The sequence below is a fragment of the Tenebrio molitor genome, chromosome 9, assembly GCF_963966145.1.
Source record: "Tenebrio molitor chromosome 9, icTenMoli1.1, whole genome shotgun sequence".
Taxonomy (NCBI): domain Eukaryota; kingdom Metazoa; phylum Arthropoda; class Insecta; order Coleoptera; family Tenebrionidae; genus Tenebrio; species Tenebrio molitor.
This window is the reverse complement of record NC_091054.1, coordinates 15,018,961-15,027,019: the sequence shown is the minus strand read 5'-3', so window position 1 is coordinate 15,027,019 and position 8,059 is coordinate 15,018,961. Positions and strand designations below refer to the sequence as shown.

Here is an 8,059-nt window from a genome sequence, read left to right as displayed (position 1 = left end):
GTTTCTGTTACAACATCGTTAATTAGACGACGTCCAACATACAGATCGAAATTACTAATTTATTTCTCAATACTATTAAGGATTTTAGTTAGGTACGTTAAAAATATCTGTTAGCCTGTTAACAGATTATCATAGCTCAAATCAGGCCTATCTTGCTTCATGTTTTCATAACATTTCAAGATGCTGCACTTGGTTTCTTGAGACACAACTTTCGGCATCGTGTTTAAGAAAATTTTTACTTGATACCTACCTGACAGTTGATGACAGTTTGTGTTGTCAAATTTACTATACTGTGTGAAATGTGTCAAAAGATCATGGCCAACCCTCATGCGTTTAGAAAATGAATACCTAATACGTACAATCGCGGCTATCCAAAAGTGAACGATAGCTTGCGAAAATTTCCGTATTTTTCGTTAGATTAAATGAGGCTGCATTCATTGGCGTTCCTGCAACAGGAAGATGCAAGTCTTACTGCAATGTAATTCCTCGCCACAGCAGCCAACGACCAGTTTTCTTCTAGCTTTGCAATAGCCCTAGATGTCTGAGTCGGAGTGAGATGTGGCATTTAAAAAAATACTTTCAATAATTTTTTTAACGCTAGTGTCAAACTGTGACATTTTAGGACTCCTATGATTTAAAGTAAAAATCAAACTACGGGGTGATCAAGAAGGACTGTTTAAGTTGGTAACACTGGATCGTATTTTAAATCGTATAACAGGAGTAACTTTCGGTTGTTGGTGGCTTGTCGTTGTTAATGCTTTACCTATATCAGATATTTGTAAAATAAACCAACAAAACATATCCAGTTGCAGTGTTATAAATAACCGAATGAAAAATTTTTCTTAATTGTACTGCCAACTTAAACAGTCCTTCTTGATCACCCGGTATAAAAAAAAACGTTCACTTTTGGATGACCGCAGTCAATTTAAACTGTTTGAAGCTCAGATATTCCAAAAATCCGACATGAATAAACAAACTTAGAGCAATCGTACACGTACACAGATAACCTGAGGTAAACGTTCTGTGTAGTAGAAATGACAAAATAATTTTGAGTTTGGAAATTTACCACCCAAAAAAATAGCGTTCATAATCAAGACGGTAATCATGATGACAATAAAGTACGGATTACATTTTTTTTTTTTAATTGACAGACAATGACGGCCAAAATTTTTTGGCCGGCATAGTACTATGGCGAGCATGGAATTTCGGGCAGCAATTTAAATGTCATTTAAAAAAACCCAATGTAGTCTAAGCTTTACTGTCATAAATGTCATAATTAATTTTCGACTGAACTTCAAAATAAACTGTCACAATTATTATGCACAATTATTTTACATTTTAATTATTGATTTCCAAAGTTCAATAAAAGACTGTTCAATTTTCGGAAAATCACATCTAAGCACTAGCAACTTCTCAGGATTGGTGAATGCAATTTGTCAAAATGATATGTGACAATAGTGGATATTAAAATGAGGTTATTAATACAATTGCGGCCACGGAATTTTGGCCGTCACTTGTCATTCCATTGACATGAGATGTAAAGCTCCCCTTACGTATTCGTAACCTCACTTTCTGCTCTTGCAAGTTGCAAGACTTGTCATTTTGACTGACTTGCATAAAAACGCGCTTCCTCATTGCCTGCAACAAGTCAAGCACACACATATTATAGATGTATATGCAGGAATAACGCAAAGAGATCCATTCCCTCGGATTCAAGACAAGACTTTCTTGGATCTTCTTGAATCTTAGCTCTCGGTAAGATCTGTGCACCCTAGCAAGTGCAAGTGAAGATCAAACAATGATATTTTATTAACCTAATGTTGAAAAGGAAAAAGAAAGCGTAAATAGGTACGGATAATAAAATAAATAATAAATAATACGGAAAATAAAAACAACAAAAAAAATTTTTTTTTTTGGTAAAATAGGTATTAGAAACATGCAAAGAAACTAGTATTTTGTAACTGCCCCATTTGCGTCTAAAACTTTTCTTAGTCTATTGGGCATGGAAAGGCATAGATTTCTGATGTAGTCCTGAGGTAACGCGTGCCATGCATCAGTGATCGCAGTAAGAAGTTCCTGTCTATTACGATAAATTTTTCTCTGTTTTTGCAAATGCCTTACCAAAAAACCCCACATATTTTCTATCGGGTTCACATCTGTACTACGACTGGGCCAGTCGAGGATGTTTATATTTTGATCCTGGAACCATGTTGCTACCCTATGAGACGTATGCACGGAGCAGTTGTCCTGCTGAAAGATAAAGTTTTGATTGGGATAAACCCTAGTCACTGAAGGGCGCATCACATTTTCCAGGATCCTAATATAAACACCAGAGTTCAGCCGCTCTTCCAAATGGAGCATTACCCCAGGACTAACAGCAGAAATCCACCCCCATACGTTAACAGAAAAGCGACCGGATCGTTCGGTCGGTTCAACGTAGCGTTCATCATATCGGCTGTTTCGTGGTCTATACACCCTAACACGACCATTATGCGACGACTGGAAGACCTTTTCGTCGGAGAACACAACTCGGCTCCAAAAAGCATTATCTTTTGCTAAGTGCTCTAAAGCAAATCCAAGTCTTGCCTCCTTATGCCGAGGGGTAAGGCGTATTTTCCTAGCAGCTGCGTGGTTTCGAAGTTCACTATTCCGCAGACGACGACGTGAAGTTCTGACGGAGCCCGGAAAATTACTGATATTCACTGTTGCAGTAGCAGTAGTAAAAGGACTGTTTCGTATCACAGTTAAAAGTTATACGTCTTGATTACGTGTAGAAATTCGACTTCCCGCGGAACCTGGTCGTCGTTGCACTGTTTGATTTTGCTTCCATTTTATCGTGCTTCTTCCTATACCCAAACGTTCCGAAATTTTAGAATGTGATAGACCATCTTGGAACAGGGATATTAGCCGCTTTCCAGTTAGGAGTTGGAGTAAGTACAGAGTTACTCCTAAATGTCTTGTATCACTTTTGGAACGTTCCCGTTAAACAAGTTCACTTTGACTCGAAGGTCCGAGTGTTACATTCCCCTTTCCTCTCGAGCACCACCTCCGTAGTAGGATCATTTCGACTCACGCATGCGCTTTTACCAATAACAAGTGTCAAATTGGAACATTTAAATGATTTAAATCCCTCAAAGTTTTAAACTTCTGTGTTTCAAACTGTTTCAAATTTAGTTGGTTTAGTTTGTCTCTGGTTTAGTTGATCGTTAGTTGCACCTGTATTTTGTATTAGGTATGTTTGATTATGCTAAAAATACATAATAAATAGGAGTCATAATTATGATTGTAGTGAAGCGACAAAATGGCACAAGCAATTGAGGCCACAATTGAAAATTTTATAGAAGAAATGTTCTTTGAATCGTTAACCACCACATCTGGAAGTAGCGACGATAGTGAGGATGAAAAAGTACGTGTTAAAAGGATAAAAGTAGAACTGTATGTAGAAAGAACTGTCAGTATGTATAGTGATATCCAGTTTAAAGAACATTTCCGTCTAACAAGAGTTGTAGCAAACTGTGTGATCACCAGCTTAGGCCATAGTGGAGTTATTCCTCGGCATACTTTTGGACCTGAGAAAATTAATGAGGAAAAAGCTGCTTTGCTAACTATTTGGTTTCTGGCAAACAAAGAGACTTTTCGACAAATATCGGACCGATTTGATGTGTCATTAAGTTCATCTCATCGAGTGTTAAAGCGAGTATTAAAGTTTTTCCTGAATGTGAAAAATTGTTTCATCAAATGGCCAGATGCTGAAAGATCTGAACAAATTTCAGAAGTCTTCCAAAGAAAATACAATATAAGAGGTATTGTAGGGGTTATTGATGGGTCTCATATTTTGATCAAAAGACCAAAAAATGACACAGATTCATATGTAAATCGAAAGGGTTTACATAGTATAATCCTACAAGGGATAGTGGACTGTAAAAAAAGCTTTACTGATATTTATGTTGGTGAACCAGGTTCACTGCATGATGCTAGAGTTTTGAGAAGATCAAGTTTATACAGAAAAGCGGAAGAAGAAAAGTTATTCAGAGATTATTTTTTATTAGGTGATCTAGCATATCCCAGCCTATCCTGGTTAGTGCCACCATTTAAGGATAATGGCAATTTAACAAATAATCATCGATTATTCAACTATAGACACTCTTCACAAAGAATCATTATTGAACATTCGTTTGGACTGTTAAAACAAAGATTTAGAAGGATGCAACTATTGGAAAATTTATCCATTCATTTAGTGGTACAGTGTGTTATGGCAGCATGTGTTCTCCATAACATTTGCATATCAAATAATGATATATTACAAGAAAGAATTATTTTGGAACCTAATATTGAAGACGTTTTTGAAGGGCCAGGACAAAACAGACCCAGCAGAAGAGAAGAAATTTTCAGAATAATGTTTGAATAAAGTTATGTAGTTTACGTCAATTACAATGAAAACAGTACTTGAAAATGTGTTTATTTTTCCTGGAATTTTCTAATTCATCACCCACCTGATCCCAGATGAGACGAATTATCGAGTTTCTACTGTAATGCCTTAATTGAAATAATATGTATATTAGTGATAATATATAAAAATAAGTAATAAAGTATTTATAGAACACTTAATTTATTGAACAAAAAATTAACAAAATAAAATAGGAACTCTGGTTGTATAAAAAACTAATAAAAAAATATCATTGTTATTAAATGAAGTAACTTAATTTGTATTGGTCTTTAAATTCAAATATTGTTGCAGCAGTTCAATTTTCTTTTTTTCAAGCTCTAATCTTTCTTTTGCAATTTGCATTTTCTCTTAGATGGTTGCTGCATCACATTTGTCGCACCACCACTTTCTAAAGTATGAGTGCAACTATTTGACGGCTTCTTTCCAATAATATCATCGATATCATTAAAAAAATTGTATCTGGATGGAGCATTTCCTGTTCTTCTTTTGCTGTCTTTTGCAGTTTTATAGGTTCTTAAGAGATTTTTCCACTTGTTTTTACAAATGGTTGCATTAACAGTGTAACCGTTACTAACAACATCATTGGCGATGTTGTCCCATGCAAATTTTCGTTTTTTTGGATGTGATAATTCATCCTTATGTTGTTCAAAACTGTGAAGGAGGCATTTCACCTCATCATGCTGCCATTCGTGTTTGTGAGTGGTTTGTTGCTCATGAGAATCCTCATTTTCTTCATCACCACATCCAACTTCAGAACCACACAATTCCGAACTATGGGACGGTGATGACGATGATGAACTTGCACTGATGAGTAATTGTTGTGCAAAAGTTATATCTTGAATTATAAAAAAATAAATTAGTAAATACATACTCGTATTCATTCTGAATACCTGTCATTGCACGCACATAATCCTCTGCGCTAACTTTAACTGTGATTTGCACACCTGTTTCATCCGTTAAGATCAATTCGTGATCCATTATTATTTATTCGCGCCCACCACAGAGACAGAACATTGAACAGCCGCCAAAATGTTAAAATCATAACCTTAAAAATTATGTCGTTTACACCCCCACCTTCGTGACCACTAACTGAACTGAACTACTCCCAATTTGATTGTTCCCGCAGGAGTAGGTTCACTTTGACCTCGATCATTTAGACCTAGTTCATTTTAATCCCTAACTGGAAAGCAGCTATTATCTGCACTTTATTAAAATAGGGTATTGGTGCCATGTTCGCAACGATTTGAATGAAGTATGACATTGACAAATTTTTGGATGTCACTTCCAAAAGTCAATCATAATGACAATAATAATAAAATCCATTTTTTTTGAATTGACATGAAAGTGACGGCCAAAATTCCGTGGCCGCGATAGTACTATGGCGGACAATAAATTTAGGCCGGCCTGTCATTGAGTTGACATCAAAATGTGAAGCTGGCATTATGTTCAACTAACCCCATTTTCGATATTGGTCATTCTTGTCATCGTGACAGCGATAATCAAAATTAAAATTGGGAAAAGAAGCGTGCACCAGAGAGAAGTGCTACTACAAATCAGTTATGCTAGTGCGTCATGATCTGTAAGTTACGAAAAAGGCGAAGGAAACGCCAAACAGCTTGAAAACCTTCAGTTTGACAAACTGACACATCAGTCATAATGACAATAAATGGTCGCTTGCATTGACTTTTTTGAAATGTCAGAAATTTGCCGGCCTAAATTTATTGTCCGCCATAGTACGTCTAGCACCTAAAGCCTATTTCACATCTTATGTCAGTCAAATTTCAAGTCTGCCCGAAATTCCATGCTTGCAATAGTACACACAGAGTATTTCATGAATGATAATGAGCCTGACGGAATTGAAAATGCTACCCACAATACATTTATAGTTGCATGTAAATGTATTGTGGGTTACATAATGAGCCCGACAGAAATGAAATTGCAAACCCACCTAGAAATATAAATGTATTGTGGGTTGCATTTTCAATTCCGTCGAGCTCATTATCACTCGTGAAAAACTCTGTATGGTGTATGCGTACAAATTTGACTATGGAGCGATCAAATTAATTTGTAATCGATTCATCATGTAATGTCGAGATCTAACCTGTGTTTATTGGAGCGTGGACTTCAAGTAACAACATGCGATTTCGGATGCATGGATGACTCGATTGCAAATTTATTTCATCGTTCTTTAGTTACTGCTGCAAAAGTGTAAATTTTTTTACTTATTCAAACGTAGAAAAAACAACTTTACAAGAATAGACTAAAAAAAATTAGGGTACTATTTAACAAAAAAAAAGTTGTCTTAATTTTGACATATGTCATCGGATGCAGCTTAGGTAACAACCGATTTAATATGCTTTGCTATATTTTTTTCTTAAAATAAAAACGCTAGAAGAACACGAATAATACCAATGAGAATCACCCTGTATATGTACACAAGATCAAAGAGAAACTATCTCGTTTCAAACCTATCGCAAAGTAAGGTTATGTCAACGTTTGTGCAAACTTTTTGACACTCTAATGGATTTTGTTAATTTTTCTTTTTTTGTTTGTTTTCAATTTTTTTTTTGACATTTCTCAGATTAGGTGTCCTCAAATTGATTGGCGTTTTCAAAATTTGAATTTGTTGCCAACATAAAGAGGTACCAAAAACAAAACAATTTAAATTTCGCAGTAATTCAATACAACAAAAATAAAATTTCTTTTTTCCCTACCGGTTAGAAATGTAGGCTGTGGATACCTCATTTGAGGTGAGAAAATTCAACTTTCTCGCTAAGGTAAGAAAGTTAATCATGAAATGTTTATGGTAAAACTGTACCAAAATACAAATGTCAAAAGTGTCAAAAGTGAAATAAGTTATTGATAAATGAAAGCCAATTCAATAAAGCAAGTTGGTAGATCAATCATATAAACTGGAAAATAAACAGATAAGTTAGGTAGGTAGATTATACCGAGCGATCATTTAAAAAATAAATCGAGTTTGCTTTGGAGCCTATGCTATAGCATGGGTTGCCATAGGTAACACGCCGACTCGATTTATTTCTTAATTGATCGCACCGTACTTTACCCTGTTTATATGAAATTTTCGAACAAACGTCAAATCTTCAAATGCGATGACAAGTTAATTAAACAAATAACCCAGCCTACTATTCAATTCTCAAAATTTTCGTTTTAATCAGGAATATAACCGTCTTTTTTACTTTTTTCAACGAAGTTGTGCTGGTAGGGGAAAAAATAGTATTCAAACCTTGTTAAGAAAGTGCCCTTGCAGACCTTAGGCACTTAAAACCTCGCTTACGGCTCGGTTTATAATCTTTGCCTGCGGTCTCCAAGAAAGCACTTTCTTACCTTGGTTTGAAATATACTATTTAGTTACTAAGGTCAAAGAAAATGCATAATACAGAGTGTCCCAGAACTGGCGTACATCACGTTAACTGCAAATGTAAATATTTATTCTGAAATGGATTCTGCAAGAAAAATTGTTTAAATCCATTTTGTTTTTAAGTTACAACGATTTTAATTTAACCAATCATCGTAGACAAATATGAATTCAATCCATGCGTTTCCTAGGAAACAACAGCTCACGGTAGATTTATCTGTAATCTTTCTGTT

General features: G+C 35.3%; 1 long non-coding RNA gene across 1 annotated transcript; it reads right to left on the bottom strand.

The window, feature by feature from the left end:
* Window positions 1–4,592: 4,592 nt before the first annotated feature.
* On the bottom strand, window positions 4,593–6,226 carry LOC138139029 (uncharacterized). The gene is made up of 2 exons (XR_011162186.1): window positions 5,338–6,226; window positions 4,593–5,282 (listed from the first exon to the last, which is right to left on the bottom strand). It is a non-coding gene; the product is annotated as an uncharacterized lncRNA (long non-coding RNA).
* Between the last annotated feature and the right edge of the window lie 1,833 nt (window positions 6,227–8,059).